General features: G+C 40.0%; 1 protein-coding gene across 1 annotated transcript in view; it reads right to left on the bottom strand.

Annotated features, from left to right (window-relative positions):
* Positions 1-11,278, bottom strand: part of tenm1 (teneurin transmembrane protein 1) — a 130,359-nt gene extending 119,081 nt beyond the window's left edge. Inside the window, exon 1 of the mRNA XM_056745641.1 lies at positions 10,968-11,278. The gene's annotated coding sequence lies outside the window, so the exon portion shown is untranslated. The remainder of the gene's footprint in view (positions 1-10,967) is intronic.
* Between the last annotated feature and the right edge of the window lie 6,750 nt (positions 11,279-18,028).

Genomic DNA, 18,028 nt, shown 5'->3' with positions numbered 1-18,028 from the left:
TAAAGGACGGGGTCTCTCTCTCCCTCTTCTCTGCTTCAGGTATTTCTGTGCAATTCATCCTTCAAAACTCCAGTCTCCTTCATGAGATGAGGAATCGGAGGTGACCGTTATGCTTGAGGATGGAGTGAGGGAGAAACGCAAGAAATAGAGAGACTCTTAGGCTGCGGCATTTATTCAGCTATGAACTTGAAATTGTGCTCCGCGCTTCAAAATACTTGATCAAACCCCCTAATGAAACCCCGCAACAAAACGGCACCTTTCGAAAATCCCAATGAAACGCACCTCTGAATCACTCTGACACAGAGCAGTGAATTTCTTAAACCGGGGTAAACAAAGCAACCGACTGTGGAGAGATTTTTCGTGCTGAAACAAAAAACAGCTCCTCGGCCCAGGGGATGTCGGCTTTTGTAAAACTTTCAATGCATCAATAAAGAAAAGGTATCGAGGTCTCGGCGGCGTATGAAGGTCACTCTCATTACCAGATGTCTCCATTTTACTGATCTCAGACCAGCGTTTATCCCCTCTCCCTGAGAAGCCGTTTCTCCCTCCCACACACTCGCTCTGACAGAACGAAAGAACGACGGAGAGAATAAATTAGCATTTCAGAGAGAGAGAGAGAAAGCGAGAGATAGGGAACAGAAACGATCAAGTAATTCTCAGGAGATTGGTTAAGACGAGCAAAAACAGTGGGGGGGCTGCGTATACCTACGCAAACAAACAATCCGAACCACCAAATGTACAAACGACGTCGACACGAGAATACAGAGGTACAAAATTACGAGTCTTTAGCGGAGAAAGCAGAACACAGGTAGTGCATACCACCTACGGGTTCGAAGAGAAAAAATGCGATTCAGCACGCCCTCACGCACACACCTTCAACGGTAACTCGCTCTATTGTTTTGTTCGGTTTAAGATACCGAGAACTGGACAATCGGTTACAAGGTGAAAGAAGAGAGAGACTTATGTTTTCATGTCGGACCGGCTACCCGGATTGTGTTACTTACTAGCCATTAAGTAGAGATTTTTCTATCCAAAGTGACAGTACACTAATTGCAGGCACAATGCCTGTGGAGTATCCTGGGGTTTGGTGTCTCGCTCAAGGGCTCGATAGTAATAGAGGAGCACAGTGATTTCAGTAACCCACCAGTTCATAGATCGCGCTCACCTGGGACTGAACATCCATTCGCCACATTACCGGTGCAGATCGGTACCCACTAAGCCCTCACCACCTTGATCGTGCTGGACGTGCATACTAATATCAGAGAGTCACAACCAGAGCACCTCCTCTGACCTCTGTATCTCAACGTGCTGGTGGACAGGAATAAATAAACTCAACAGCAGCTGAGTCCGTTTATCTGAGCGCGACAGCATCCGGAATGTTTAGAATCCAGAGCCCGTGGGGACGTTCCGATTCAAATTCCGAATGCGTTTATTAATTCCGCTCATAAATGAAGTTCCCCTCCTCGCGGCGTATCGCAAATGAGATCCCTTTCCATAATTTGTCTTTGTTGAGTTTCACAGTTCCGCATTGATCTAAAAGGCCCCGCCATGAAAGTCGGTGACAGAGGCGTGAGGATGAGGGACCTAATATTTCTAATTCGTAAATGGCCACAAGAAACGTTCCAGTTTGACACCTTGAACATTTTCAAATGTTTGAACACAAGCTGCATTTGCCAGCGCCTTTAGCAAATGCCACGTTTCTTTACACATGCATTTCTATGATGGACTGGAAACCATCCACAACCTCTACAAATCACAGGCTTAGACATTTTGCTCGAGAAGTATGGCAGTAAATGCTTTCATAAATTCAGCAATTCATGTGTTACAGAGATGCCAGAGGCTTTTGAGTGAGGCCGGTTCAAGTTTGAGAGTTTTTAACCTCCTAAACATTTATAAGCTGTGGGCACCCTTTAAATATTTGGGTACATTTGAGCAAGTATTTTGTGCTTTCACAGTCTTCAGAGAACTGAATGTGACGTAGCCGAGTTTCCAATAATGAGCCAACTGAATTAACATTGAATTCAGATTTAAGTGCTAGTCCTCTCATGCTTGATCTCCGGAGGTTTGGAAAAATACATCAATACTACATCAGTACATGATGCAATCTAGTCGTGCTTTGTGTCATTTTTGGAAATGAAATCCAATTTTCATCCTGATTTCCCAGTTTCTGTTTCAGTGGAAATACTGTGGGAAAAATTCCGCCGTACAATAATATGAATAAACATATTTAAGCCAAACAATCTCTCTTTAAAAAAAGAAATGTTTAGATTTGTTTCGTTACATTATCACAGCTTAAAAGCGCACACACTCTGAGGGAATTCTGTGATGGCGAGCTCCAGTGGCAAGCACATGCACATACTTCGTTAGCACCTAGGACAGTAGCAAAACACACAACCCGTGGTGAAGACCGGAGACATGGCACAGCTGGAGCCGACTCAAGCTCAACAAGGCACGGCAACACAAAACGCCAGATAATTCCGCTGGAGGCAGAAACGAAGGAGGTTTAGCCAAAACATCCAAATAGAACGTCTCTCCAAGACACTCCAAATTCACGCACCACCTCCTCAACCTTCATCTCTTCGAGATCTCAAGATGAACGGGCACGCACACGAGGAGCTCACGCAGAGTACCGTCATGCACTCCAGCACGAGAGAAACTGACCCCATCCTCTACTCTAAAACCTCTTCAGTCTGATCGCCTCTTAATACTAAATAAACACCTCTCCGCATTGTATCAACGTGACCCCCACGTGCTTCTTTTCATTCCGGGCACACATCCGTAATAATCTCTAGAACAACAAAAACACTTAGCGTCAGGCATGCTAACGGCTCCGGCAAAAATTCATAGGCTAATAGAATTTCACGACGTGATATTTCAATGCTGAGACATCCCTCCAATATAATCATGCTGGATGAAGACAAAAAGAGCCGCGTTTCATTAAATATGCAGCAGAATGTGTAAATATATATCTATTAAATAATATTAAATTTAAATGAGCAGCTTTATGAGAACACTAATAATATCAAGTGAACAATGTTTCAGCGAGATGGTTTTACAGAGAGGAATCTAGATTTTTCCTTCAAACCCGTCCGATTCAGCGTGGTGAGATGACTTGTTGAATTATTCAGCTCTTCGCATTTTCTCGGTTTCATCGCTGTGACATCGCTACTGATGTCATTGTCACAGAAACCCAGCGTGTCACTTTGTGATGTCACATAAACTCAACGTGACCCGGTAGAGGAGTGCTCATTTAAAACACGGATTTCGCATTAGGCATACATTAGTAATGAACGGCTTTTAAAATTTGTGGCGAAAAAACTAAAATTTGTATTTAATTTAGATTCTAACCAATGCATTGGGAGGACTGACTCTTGCTCGGGGAAAAGAGAAAAACTATAATAAAATATTTCATGATAGTCCACAAGGCTTTATTTCTGATAGGCCAACGTTAACAGAATCTGTGTTGGGGGCATCAGAGGGAAAATAACAGCCCTGAAATCGGATCAGCTCTACAGGGTTTTGGATCTCACACACAAATCAGTCATAGATAAATGGCTTGAGGAGGCTGGGTAAGCAGTTACAGGTGATTAGGTGAGGGTTTACAGGCCTAAGGTTTTTTATACGCACACATACACACAATTACCCCTAATCATTCCACAACAGGTGGCCGGTTTGAGTCCGGCCTAGAGGTGAGCCGTTCAAGTGCCCCTATTACAGGTTAACAAAGCACCTGCAGTGTCACAGATGAGAGCCTGTCAGGCACTGTTTTAAGGCTGTCTCACTGCTAGCAAACTCTTACCCGAACGCCTAATCATCTCGACGCACTAAAACCCAATCATACTTAAATTACAGCTTGGCTCAAGAACCTCAGATTGGAGAACTGTGCAATGACTAAAATCTGTCCGTGTGCTTGATTAATCACTCGATGGGCTTTATTAATGTAGGCCGAGAGCTTTTTAAAGATTTGCATCATCAAAGATGGGTAGATTCATAATCACAGTGCAATTAATTACTGCAATATATCACTTTAGTCACGCACACTTGTGACATCCGCCACTTCTCTCTATGATTCCTGTCACCTTTCCACTGTTCTCTGAAAAGAAATGGCAAAAAAACAATCTGGACTGACATCCTAGGTTGCACATTCACACACCAGCGGGGATCCACGCACTGGAAAGTTACCGTGTCAAAGTTACATTAGATTTTGTGCCCTTGAGCAAGACACTCGACCTCAGGTTGCTCCTGAAATTAGCGTACTGTATGTTGCTTTGGTTGAAAGTGTCTGCTAAATGACAGGCAACCCACCCTGGCACCCTGCTGTATGATGTTTCATAGCTTGCAAATGAGACTGCTGATTAGAATAAGAATATATTCTGAAAAGTCTAATCAGTATGTTAATTACTCTAAACCTGCAATGTATGACGTGTCATTAAATCAATCCACACCGCCATATCTGCTGGGCACTGTTATGGGTCCTCAAGCTGGACAATGCGTCTTCTTCCTCCATTGTGTGCAAAGGCAGCATACCCTTTTTAAAATGGATGGAAATGTGTGGCGGCCTGACCTACAGAGTGAGGGAAGTCTTTTCAGATTTTGTCAACTTGTAATGCGTTTTCTGTTCTTTTAAATGTGTGATTTCGCACCGGTTGATAGAGAGAGATATGATAGGCATAAGGAAAATTGAGTTACCAAAAACAAAGCAAGCATAGAAAAGGTTAAACCAATATGAGAACAATTTAACAGTCTGCTGTGACATATGCTAAATATTATTCACACGTAATATGTTTGTGCTGGTGGATTGCGCTGCTGAGACAGACATTATTTGCTTTCTATCACTTATAATAAAATGTGTTGCCGGTTTTCATGCATGTCAAATATCTAGGAGCGAAAATCTAAAAACATGAATATAATCATTCAACTGACTGTAGCCGCTCGGTCAATCTGGTCATCGCTGAAACATGTTCCACATGCTCAATCTCGTTCACATTATTACACCGGAGGAAGTCAATGAGAGTGATGAGAGTCTGTCCTTCTCAAACACACATATCTGAGACTTAATGAGTGTTCCTCAGAAACCCATTTATCACACATTTCTAGAACTTATTTTTAGAGCAAGACACTTCCTATAATGAATTAGTCTCAGTGAACAAGAACTGTAATGTTCTTAATTTTTTTTATGTTCTAGACGGAAGAAAACAAGGGCTGTTTTTCACTGCACGATCATCATGGTCCAATCAATTGCCATATATAATATAATACCGCGATACCAAACATCTTCAATTGTGTTTATTTTGTTTTAAATTTTTTGGCTAACGAATCATGTGTAAGGAGCTTATAACCACTGTAGTTCTAAGTCAAAAGTTGGTGCTGAATTATTTGTGATATTATCCTGGTTATAGTTATGGTCAATAAAGTATAGACCACTTCAGAAAACACTTCAGCAACGCTGATCCTACGCTGGTCCAGAAGAACTTCCTGTTTCCGTTTTTTAACACTACACACCTTTGAACAAAATACGACTAACAGAACATTTAAAACTGAATCGAAATGTTAGACTAATATTTGTACGATTTGAAAAATAAAATAAAAGGTAAACCGCAAGTGATTCTGAACTACTGTATCTGGTCTATATATTGAGACCACATAGAAAAAAAGTTGTTTAATGGGCCTTTAGAGTTCAAAACTGCAACAAAGTTTCTGTTAAAGAATAGAGGATTCTTCATCTATTATGACCTCACAGATTTCTCAAAACTGTGTTCCAATTCACAGGAAACCTACAGTGTTAACTACTACTGCCTATACACTGAGCAGAATCTGTAGAGTTAACAGCATTTTCCCCAAATCTTTCTCGTCTCACTCAAAGCCCTAGATGTGATTTTGTTGATTTAGAATTTGATTCACTATAACCCATTTCCATCATAACTGCATTTTAACAATTACATATCTGGCACATTTCACAAATGCAGCCTGGTAAAACAACTCCTGAGATGAAGCAAGCAGAATAAAAAGACTGCTCCCTCAACCCCTTTTTACCACATTTAGTTCAGCCTTTATTTCTTATATTACTAAGGTTGTGAACAGTGACTGATGGCTAAAATTCCCTGTCCACATCCTGTGAAGTGATATATCATTGTGCACTTCCTCGTCATGCCATCTGCAGTGTTCGTCAGACTGAGCATAATAATTTGGAGTCTCACATAATATCACATCTGAAGGCCAAGTATAGTAGGACTGCAATTACAACAATATATAACTTGTAAAATATGCTGATCACATAGTTCAATTTAAGTAAACTAAATATTTTATTTAGGGATGCACAATAAATTATTGGCCATATCGGTATCGGCCGATAAATGGTCACTTCTAATGTTATCGGTATCGCCGATAATAAAATGTATGCCGATATATTAAAGCTGATAAATCATAAATAATTTTCTCTGGTTAAACTACTTCATCTGCACGCTGCTCTCAGTTAAAATACCACATGCTCTTATACAGTACAGTACCGTCTTTCTGTCGTGATCATTCACTTACTGCTATTAGCAAAACATTTCTAACAGTATGTAGATACAGTATTTATGAATGTGTAAATTATCAAATGCATATTGTTTGAATCAGACTGCTGTCTGAACGCTTTCTGTCTTGAGACCAGTTAGACATGAGTCTCTTGAAAACATTTTCTGGAAGAACATCTATAATTTGTTTATTAAATATATCAGAAAAGTTTGAAGGTTAAAGAATCGTTAACAAGTTTAAAGTAGGCTTGGTGCATGATTTAAAAAAAAAGCAAACTTATGGTTACTTTGTTTTCCGCTGTGAAGGTTTTCAAATAAAAGCAGGTTTCTGCTTTTTGTCTTTTGTTTCTGACTTAGGGAATTTTATATTAATATTTAAAAAAATTATGTCGGCCAATATATCGGTAATCGGCGTCCAATGTTTAAGAATTATCGGTTATCGTTATTGGCCAAAATTGACATATCGGTGCATCCCTAATTTTATTAACAGCATGTCTTTTGACGCAACTGAGGACTGTTTCCAGACATGTCTATTGCATTTGAGAGTATACAAAAACGATAATGTAAATTCTATTAAGTGAAATTTATATTGATGCCAATGTAAACAATCAACAATTATGTGGGGCATACGACGAGTAAATGTAGCCTGTGATTAACAATACCGACTCATGCCAAGCTTTAAAACCGCAACGAAGAATGAAGACAACAGAATAGAAGGCATTCTCTGTTCTGAAGTCCTATTATGATATCACAGCCTTCTCTGGAACCTCAGGGCTCTAGTATGCGTGTATCAGTCTCCACCCAAGCCAAACTACAATACTGAGAACTATAATGAAGAATCAGATGCAAGGGTAAACAAGAAAGAGGAAACAGGAAAAAAGCATAACGAAAGAACTGAAAAATACGGTTGAGACAGAGAGGTGTAGGCTGACTTAGCTCACTGTTACTAAAGAGAGTGTGCCAGGGTGGTGAGGTTGGGGGGGGTCAAGACTGCGAAAATTACTACCTTTCTTAGAAAGACTACAATCTATCTGAATGGCATATAAGCCGGGGGGCTTCCAAACTGAAGGGGGTAAGAAAAAGGGAGTGAGGGAGAATAACACGCATTGGGGGTCTGATAAGAGGATAGGAGAAGAAGAATGGGGGAGAGAAATATAATTAACCAAGAGCTCGGGGGCCCAGCATGCATCCGTATTAAAAGTAAAAGTTCTACTGTACCTACTGTGCTGCATTTTCCCTAATATCAGCTGTAATTACTGTATTTCTGAATGCTGATGATTTAACACATTATTTTTCAAATACAATTCAGCCCCCAAAAAACGTCCTAAAAGCCCTACAACATCATTGAAGAGAAACTGATTTCACATAAAATCTTGATTTATTGTTCTACCTTTAAACAGTAATAGGAAACTTATAAGCATGCGCTTGCAGATATTTCCTGTTAAAAAGACCCATTAGCATAATTATAGAAGAAAAATAATAACCTCGAACTCCGCACCGCTGCGTTGAACATATTACATTTTCTAACCTTAATAAAGCCCAAATAACCTTCAAGTATTTATAAGTGGAAAAACAACACTGTGTCATTGCACGGTGATTGGTCCCCTGGTTATTGCTCATCAATGCTTAAAAACACAGAAGCATTAGCAAAAGACACTTTGCTAGTATAATTACGGCTGTGTGACTGGCAGATCTGGGTTGGGTAAATGCTGCTTAATCCCCTGTTTCCAGTGCAGTATTAATCCAGACATAAGGGAGTAGCGTTAACATGCTAATGTCAAAGCTGAGGCCAGTTGACAACGGTGGCTAATCTGTAATGAGGTCCAATATATTCCCCCTTGTGACACCCCAGTGCCTGATAAACCCTTGTGTGGGTTTCTGTTGGTCAGAGGGCAGGATGAAAACATTTTCTGCAATAATTACAAAGTCGCCGGAATAAAAACAAACTGTTAGTTGATGCTTAAACAAACCGACCTATATCCAAAAATGCACTGTAAGTGGGTTCATGTTGAAAAATATATATAAAGGGGTCGTATGACAGGGCTAAAAGAAAAATTATCATTTGTTTTAGATGTAATGCAATGTGTATACATGATTTAAGGTTCAAAAGCGCTGTATTTTTCACATACCGTGCATGTTTGTATCTTCTCTTTGCCTCGCCTATTTGAAACGCATGGATTTTTTACAAAGCTCATCGCTCTGAAAAGCGAGGTGAGCTATGATTGGCCAGATAACCAGTGTGTAGTGATTGGTTGAATACTGCAAGCCTGTGATGGAAATGTGACGGCTCTTACCATGTTTGGAACATCGGGTTCCAAAGCAATTGTACTGACAGGTACGCCCACCTCACTTGCGTATACATTTTGCCTGTCTTTGTCAAATCATACCACCAACTGATGCTGATTTGTGGGGATGTGGTTACACGAGGCATTTTAGGCAAGTCTAGGTGAGCATTCGCTTTAAGATAGAATGTATCTTTTGAGCCAACACTTAACTATTTTTAATTTTACATGTCTAATACATGCTTGGGCAATTTATAACACACCACAGACCCTTTAAACATTGCTGATATAATGGTTATTTTCAACTATAAAACAATTGATTGCTATTTCAACAAGTGCTTTTTTCTAAAAAGAAATACATAAGTAAAACAGGAACGTCCGTTAATAAATGTTAAACATCGAACAATAGTACCCCATGGGCTGCACTAGCTGCAAGCTTTTGATGTATTAGCCTCCCAAGCCGGTGGAGCCTGTCAAAAAGCTAAGAACTCTCTGTATTCGCTCTCTCCCTCTCCGAGTGTGGTGTTAATGAAAGCTGAACGCAGTACTGTTGCGTTCGCTGAGAGCAGGCTGGAGCCCCTCCGGGTCTTTACCTCCATTGTTAGGAGAGGGTGAGGCATAGCATGGGGTTAATGCCAGCGTGGGCAGCCAAACCTCAACATTACAGAGAAAGACAAAAGCACTACGTTCAGGTCTAAATGAGAGTCATAAACACACATGCCGATAATCTAATGTTCTGTACTGATGTTCTCAACTGTTCGCACATAATGAAGAAATCAGCACCTGGTACAGAACGCAATGCCTTCAAAGGAAAAAACGTAATGGTCGAGTCTACCTTTATTTCGTGTCTTTCGTAATGGAACATCTAAAAAAATACACACAGCAACACAGATTAATAAATATTGTCAGGGCCATTTTTTTTTACAAATAATTAGGCAATTGTAAGACAAATGCCTTTTGTGTTTCATATTGCAGCATAAAAGATTTATATAAAGCAGTTGCCATTTAGAGATTTCTTTTTACAATTTATCATTAACAACTTGCGTTTATGTCCCCAGGTTAGGTCTGTAGCTACTCTGTTCCTCGCTGAAGGGCAAAGGAGGACTGTGATTTTAGTAAAACAAACTTGTGATTGAACCTGCAACCTATGGCATTAAAAAAGCTTTATCGCTGTGGTACCATCACCGACAAAAAAAATGATATGCATTAGTGCACACACACAAATACACAGGCCATTTCGCAATACCTAAAAATGTGAGGTTCATATGTCTAGAATTCTGAATTGTTTATTTAGCATTGTAAAGTGTGTACGTAGAATTCTCTCACACTGCCCGAACGCACAATGAAAATAAATAAAACGATGCATTTGCAAGTGACACACGTCCGTTATCTTAACTGTTTCTCGACTAACTTTCTATAGGTTTCCAGTGGTTTCCCTCTAAGGGAAATAATGCACAGATGTGTCGCACATCGGTCACACACACCACTGACGGAGAACGCGCGGCGGCATTATACATTCGAGCGGCCGGTGGACACGTCCGCCCTCGTCGGTAAAGCCGAGAACATGACGTTAAATGTAAATGTTTACCTGTTTAAATACCATGACATGCAGGTGACCCAGTCGCGGTCATTTTGTCCCATCATATCGTCCGTGAAATCACTTAACACACATTACACGCCGCCTACTGTATTACCCAACATAACTCGTGTAAATATATCGCAAGTGTAAAAGAGCGTAACGGTCGGGTCCAGTCAGTCAAGTTCGCATGCCGCGGTAATTGGTGTCTTTCGTCCAGTCGATACTGTCAAGAATGAGTTGCGCCCGGTAAAGGTGGAAAACCTCGTATCCGAGAAAGTCTCGCGCTGGATGGACGGGGATTCGTTTAAAAGGCTGTCTGTGTGCGGGGATGTCTGTCTTTACAGATGTGCTGCGCAGGAGAAATTTACCGAGCTTCTTTCCGCCGCCTTATAACGGGTTCTCTGTATTTCGTCGTTATATTTAAGAATAAGCGAATATTCAAACCCTTTGTTTGCCAACTGACAGGGATGCCGAACCCGGAGCTATCTATTTAAGAGTATCCACGTCTGTATTCAGTGTATACAAGTAAACAACCCCAAATACATGCAGGTTCTGATAACGGGGGATGTTTACCGGGGCTCTGCCTCTTACCTTTCTTAACGCTGACCATGATTCAGTCGAAAATCCCGGGATTGCTGGTTTAATCTCTGGCGGATATGCGGAAAGGGTCGTTTTGTGAATTCCGGCACTGAATCCTGGTGTTTATCCTTCTGAGAGCTCACGGAGACACGGTGGCTCCGGTTAGGCGGCGGGAGCGCGGTGCTCGGTTACCGGGTAACGCGCAAGAGCGGATGCTGAGCGAAACGGGATGCGGCAGCTCGCATACACACGCGCATTCGCACGCGGAGTGAGCGTCGTATTCTGAACGGTTAAGATTCAAGTCTTCACGGATTTTTCACTGTCTGACACGTTCGGCATCACCGGGACGTACCATTCAGCGCTCGCGAGAAAGGGGGTGTGGCGGCGTGAGAAGGGAGCGGGAGGCGCGCGTCTGCCGGCGCGAGGGAGGCCGCTGCTCGCAGAATCTCAGAACGCGCGTTGAGGAAACGTCCAGAGAGTATGACCGATTTCCTAATAACACTGCTGCTGTCCCGGATAAACATTGCCAATAAATGTTAAGGAATATGTTTTGCGGGCGAGATAAACATTTCCAATTATATACACGTTATTGGAAATGTACCCTGGTCGTAAAAAACATGTTGCAGTTGTTTGTTGAGAGAGATTTTTTCGTGTCTCATGTGATTCTGCACAAAGTCATTAGTGTGTGTGTACAGAATTTTATACAGAATCTGTATAGGAGTTATTTCAATTTGATGATGCAAGTGTGTGTGTTAGCATCGGCACATCAATATGAGACTTAATAGAAACAAATCTGTTTTGTTTGGCATCAATATGTATATCAATGAATCGAGATTGGAAGCCTACCTGTGATCAGCCAAGGTCAACGAAAGCCATTAACCAATGTGCGCTGTCTTCTCAAGGTTGTAAATGCATGAGTTCACAAGCAATGAATCGGGCAGTAATGTGCTGTATATCCCTCATTCCAGCATATGTTGCTGTACATAAATGTAGCAGAGCACAGATAGGCCTACATACACACCAATGTACACATATACAGTACATATGCACCTTGAAAAAACCCCTGAACCATCCCAAACAGCCATACCCTTTGCTTCAGGCGAGTGTTAAGAAAAGTGAGTGTTTTGAGCTCCAGATGCACCATAAAATACCTACATTAGATAATGTCGAGCATGTCTGTAAAGCTGACTCTTATATTGTGCGGGTGGGTGAGTCAAGGTACTCACTATATTACCGTCTATCTGCATGTCTGAGTTTTTTTTTAAACGAGCACTTCGGGAACCTCTCAGAGCATTTCCTGTGATTTTCGGGTTGTTAAGCAGCGTGTGATGCCTTTTGCTTGCCTCTTATTTGTGACTGGGTTCCTCCGACCACTTTTGTGGAATCTGGAAGGTAATTTCATGCAGAGCAAGACATTTTATATACAAAGCAAGAAAGAGTGCTTAAACTTGGGTTTAATGCATTTAGCAGTGCATCAACCTGAATATGTGTGTGCGCTTCAAAATGGCCCCTGAAGTGAAGGCGCGAGGTTGTGTTGTATGATTTTTTACAGCGTTGCTCACTGTGTCCCTTTGATGTGTATCAGTGAGTGTTTGTTTGACAAAATGGCCCAGTGGGAATAAGTTAACATTAGCATCTAAAAGAGGGAATCTGTGGCTGTCTGAACACTTAGATCCGTTATTTATGACAGGAAAATAACAGATGATTAGACTTCAGATTGAGGATTAGAAGGGTGTGTCTGTGCTATAGTTTGCAACATGTTGGTCTCTTAACTTATGGTATGTATCTCCCAACATACACCTGTTCCTCTCTGATCTGTCAGTTGGCTTCTGTGGAGTATTTATTTGTGAATACTTTGTTTCATTTTTTTTGTTCCATTCCTTAGTCTAATATGGGGTGTGCATTAGCATCTCTGCAGTGGTCAGAACAATCCAAATTGCGGAATCAACAGATATGTTCAGAGGGATACAAACCAATGAGAGAGCTAAAAGGTGAAAGTCACAGCATAAGTTTATGAGGTATGCTTTGTACACTGATTGTAAATTGTTTTAAAATATTTTCTCATAATCATCCTCAGCTGTCACACATTTTGCTGAATAACATACATTTATCATAAAAGTATTCCAAGTAATCCACTAAATAAAATCAAAATATGAATTGTTTTCCTGAACCATTGAGATCATTTCACCTATTGAAATCATCAAGTACTTTAATGATTGATGCATGGTTTTTCTAGAGCTTCAGATGTTGGGACCTATATAAAAATAAAGTGACAGATGAATTTATGTAATGTAGAAAAAATTAAACATGGGTATATTAAGAGAAATTTTCATTTTCGGTTGAACTATTCATGTTACAAACAATTTAGATGAAAAGGTAGGCTAAGTAGTTGCATCTTTGCATATAACTGTTTAGTACCATGTTGTATACTGTGCACAACCGCCTACCAGCAAATTCCTTGTGTTTTTTTTCTTCCCCGTTTACTGTGGAAAGAAAATGTGATTTGTATTGCTGTTCTAGAAGTATCTAAGAAATTATTTTGAAAAGGCCTCTTCCTCAAGGCTCAGTGTGCAGAGACAATGGTCACATTAAGTAATTTTGCCATGATCTGCCTTGTGGTTTATTGCCAAAAGTCATGAGGTTTTCACTCCTCCAAATGCTTTCGGAGCAGTTCAGCATGAATATGGGAAAAGTCCAAGGGTCCAAGGGCCCCCAAAACTAAAAGGCCCCCAAAACTAACTGTACTCAGACCCCCTCTGGAGGTGGTCTGAGTACGGTTCATTTGTGGGTCCGTTTGTGGTTCGATATCTTCGTGACACGTGAAAGCAGTGAAGTCTCAGTCCACTTTTTTCTTCGTTTTCACATGTGTACCAGGACACTTGCTGTACCTACAGCTGTGTGCTTCGCAATGCACGCAAAACGAAAGTAAAAACAGACGTCATTTGTTAACGTACCAAAAAATACATATTCACCCAAGTCAGCATATAAGTGTGATGTTTAAATGTTCTTGAAGAGAAAATCAAGCATACGTCCGTATATAATAAAACCGGAGAAACGCTGCATGTGCCACAGACACTGCAGCTTCAGATAAACACTACGCGGACCAACGAATCTCACAAAGTCCCAAAACAGTTATCTAACTGTTATCACTCACAGTTTTATTTGAGCACCTGGAAAGAGATAAAAAGATCAAAGCAAATAGTGGTTCATAAACTGATATTTAGTTTTACATCATTTCATCAATATTTATCACACATCTAGTTCTGTTTAGTATATTTCCTGTTCATTTCAATAATGGTGATGTTAAAATATATATTTTTTGTTGGTCTATCTGAGTTGTGAGTATTTTTGGGGGGAAGATCAGCCAGTTTCATTTTAAACATTAGTTTGCTACATTCATTAATATGACCTATTGCTGAGCATCACATTATCAATATAATCTTGATTAATATTGACATTTACTAACCAATTCTTTTTATATTATTACATTGTAAAATTAGCGTTTGTAATATGAACTAACAAGTTGTACAGTTTTTCATTAATTAACAATCAATATATACATGTATAAATGCTATTAATTCATAATACTTGAAATAATAACCAATGGTAATTATAGTAACCTTATTATAATATAATCCACTGTTGTACAGAAAACTGTCTGTACGAGTCTAATGTCGTTATGGTGTGAATACAAAAAGGAAAGAGGTCAATTTCGGCTAGTTCCCATTTTGGTTCACTTTAAGTGAACTGGGTTTGCTTCTTTTAAAAGGAAATTTGTGAAAACCCTCATAATCTTTTTAAAGCCTAATTTGCATCAGAAATGTGGTCTAGTTCAAATGCTCCAGAGATAAAGCCGTTTAAACCGTGCAGGAATGAGTTTGATATATTATTGGATACCTGTATTTCTTGCATTTTCTTTTAAACATTTAAAGCCACTGAGAAACAGTACACAAAAGACCATTTTTTTGTTGGCCACAACAATCTGATAAGCACTGAATAAATGTTTTGTTGTCGTCAAGGTAACAATCTGATTCAAAGTAAATTGTCAGTGATGTATGTCTTTCGCCACTAGCTTTGTAGTTAATAAGAGAATAGCTGTCTTCCAGCTCTTAAAGTTCACACTTCAAGTGCTCTGGCTTACAGAGTGAGGAGGGCATAGTGATGCTCACTTTCAAACAGAATTGGCTTTATATTGACCAAAAGGTACAACTCAAGCATACTGCGCTTTCCAGGGCTCCAGAATAACTTTTTTGCTAGGAGCACTGTAGCCCCTGACTGAAAATGTTAGGAGTCCAAGCAGAACATTTAGGGGTACACCTTAAATCACCCTGCAATGCAATTATTGACATTTCCCCCAATAGCTGTATTACTGACAAATCCTTTAATAATAAATAGACTCAACTCACAGAAATTACAATGTGCAGTTTTATTCTCATTTCAGAGGGATATGACATTACTCAATACCAGGGTCATACGGAAATTGAAGACTTTTTTGTCAATTCTGTGCTAAAATGTTGGAAAAATCTGCAGAATTCTTTGGAACAGCTAAAATGCGCTTACATATGTTCGGACATGTAAATATGTGTAAATGTGTTAAAAAAGTTTTAAAATACTACCTGTCTATGCATTTAACTGCAGGTGACAGTGGTTTGGTTCTGCTCATCATTTAAAAAGAGATAAAGCTTACAAAGCAGCTTTAAGGGCTAAGTAAAGAGTCTGATTACAACGGTCCAAATTAGTACAGAATTCATTTGAACCAACAAAATGTCATTTTGAATGAAAATGTATATGTTTTATTGTTTATTGTGTTAAAGCAAACGGAATGGCTTGTCTTAATACGTTCTTCGTCTGTCGCTCATTCTTGTTGTGACAGATTGGAAATGATTCAGCGCTGTCTCAAGTAATCAACAGATAAATGAAGTATTCGGGAACTCCTCCACGGTTAGTTTAGTTTTAAACATCTCAAATATCAAATCGTTCGTCCTCAGGCTCAAAAAATCTGTGAAAGCAAACAGCAAATTGTAGTTATGCGCTCATGTTGTGTCTGCAAACTTGTCAATGATGACAGCGAGAAACATCATCTGGATTTCCCCTTCTCACACACATAGGCCTACACTGATGGGCTTGCCATCTACTCGTCTTTTCACATTAGACATAACAACTACAAAAAAATACAAATTGGCAGGTCGCAGGACGCACATGCGTGATACTAGGGCTGGCCGATATGACCAAAAATTCATAGAACTGTTTTTTCCAGATTTATACCGGTTTCCCGGTACATAGCGGTATTATTTTAACTGATTTAAAGAGAGGAAGTAGTGCTGTTGATTGACTTAAAATGCCCTTTTATACTGTCATGGGGACAGTATCCCCTATAATAACTATTAAATATTTAAATATTTCAGAAGCGCAGAATAGTACATTTTTTACAATTAAAACATGCATGTGATGTCTGGTGTGTTTTACATAGTCACGATGGCTTCATGATTTCGTGAAATCATAATTTTTTATCATGAAACAAAAGCTTAGATTAGATATTTGAGAGGAAAACAATCGCATCACGCCGTCAATCCACCTTCCTGACCCTTATTACTCATCATAGCATATAGAGAAGCAGTTCAAACTAAAAACACATCATATTATATATGCTTATGTTGAGCAGATATGAGGGGAACACGATTGTTTTTTGAAAATGTTTGTTCGTGAGTATATTTATTATAACGTAATGCAAACTTACAATTGCTACAATTGTGCTGCTGATCAGCCGCGAGGTGCGCGCTCCCATTGCGACGGGAAATAAATATTTAACGTTACCACTCATGCGCGAGATAAACGCAAACATCCAAATGCCTCCGTTTAGGGCATCTATATAGAAAAATGATGATAAAGTAGTGACAAAGACAAAATACGGTATATAAAAAATACATATCATAACAAAAATACACACCGGTATTCGGAATGAACCGGTATATCGCCCAGCCCTAGTGAGTACTCGTAAAAAAATGCTCAAGCTGTCTCAAAAACTGGTTGCAAAATGCCATTTAGTTGCAGTCTGTAGCCCTGCTTTCATCACTGGTCTGTTGAATCAACCAATGATGTAAGGTTAGCCTAAGACTATCCAATAAGTAGCAGATAGGGGACGCATGACACTCTTTTAAACTAGCTTTCCTGCAGCTCAGGGTTTTAGCATGGCACTAGCAATCCCAAGGTCATGGGTCCGATGACAGGGGATTGCAATTATTCAAAAAGTAATGTATGATCCAATCCAATGCAAGTCGATTTGGATAAAAGCGTATGTCAAATGCATAAATGTAATGTACAACAATTCTCTTATTTCATTTGTTGCAGATAAAGTGTAGAAATTACACACCGTCTCTTAAAAAAACGGGTCGTATGCATTACATTTGTATTAAATTCTGGACGTAACATGTGCGTTCATGTGTGTGCGTTTATATCTGCTAAATGAAGCCAAGTAGCAGGGCTGATCTGGGGTCAGATATTGCCACGTGGTCTGAACTCTGTAAGTGCATTAGAGCAGAAGACTTGATCTGTGGTCAGATATTCCCCCTGAGTCTGAACCCTGTAAGTGCATTAAAGCAGCAGAGCTGATCAGGGACAGATAGTCCCTCTCCACTCACATGTATGGTGAACTGAGACATATTTGTAACGCTGGTATGACTTTCCTGTACAAAGATGTTCCACAGACTCAGATCGTAGACTTAAAGGGCAACACACACATACACCAACGACACACAGCCGAATGTGTCTGTGTGTGTTTGTTCTCCACTGAGAACGAGAATATGCAGTATAAAAGGGTTATAGGATAGATTCTCGCTGTAGCATGGCTCTAGGTCAAAAACAGATCATCTTAAAGCCCCGAAATCTCCCCCCTCCCTCACCTGTGAAAGTTACTCTTATAATTTAAGACACACACAAAGTAGGCTTACTGGAGTCTCCAGAGAGCAGTCCAGCGAGAGGAAAGGCTCTTCCTATTCTGCAGCTTGTTAAGAATGAATGACACCTTGTCTCACTGACACTGCTAGTGTGTGTGTGTGTGTGTGTGTGTGTGTGTG

This window comes from Triplophysa dalaica, chromosome 4, assembly GCF_015846415.1.
Source record: "Triplophysa dalaica isolate WHDGS20190420 chromosome 4, ASM1584641v1, whole genome shotgun sequence".
NCBI classification, from domain to species: domain Eukaryota; kingdom Metazoa; phylum Chordata; class Actinopteri; order Cypriniformes; family Nemacheilidae; genus Triplophysa; species Triplophysa dalaica.
This window is presented reverse-complemented; position numbering and strand designations above follow the sequence as displayed.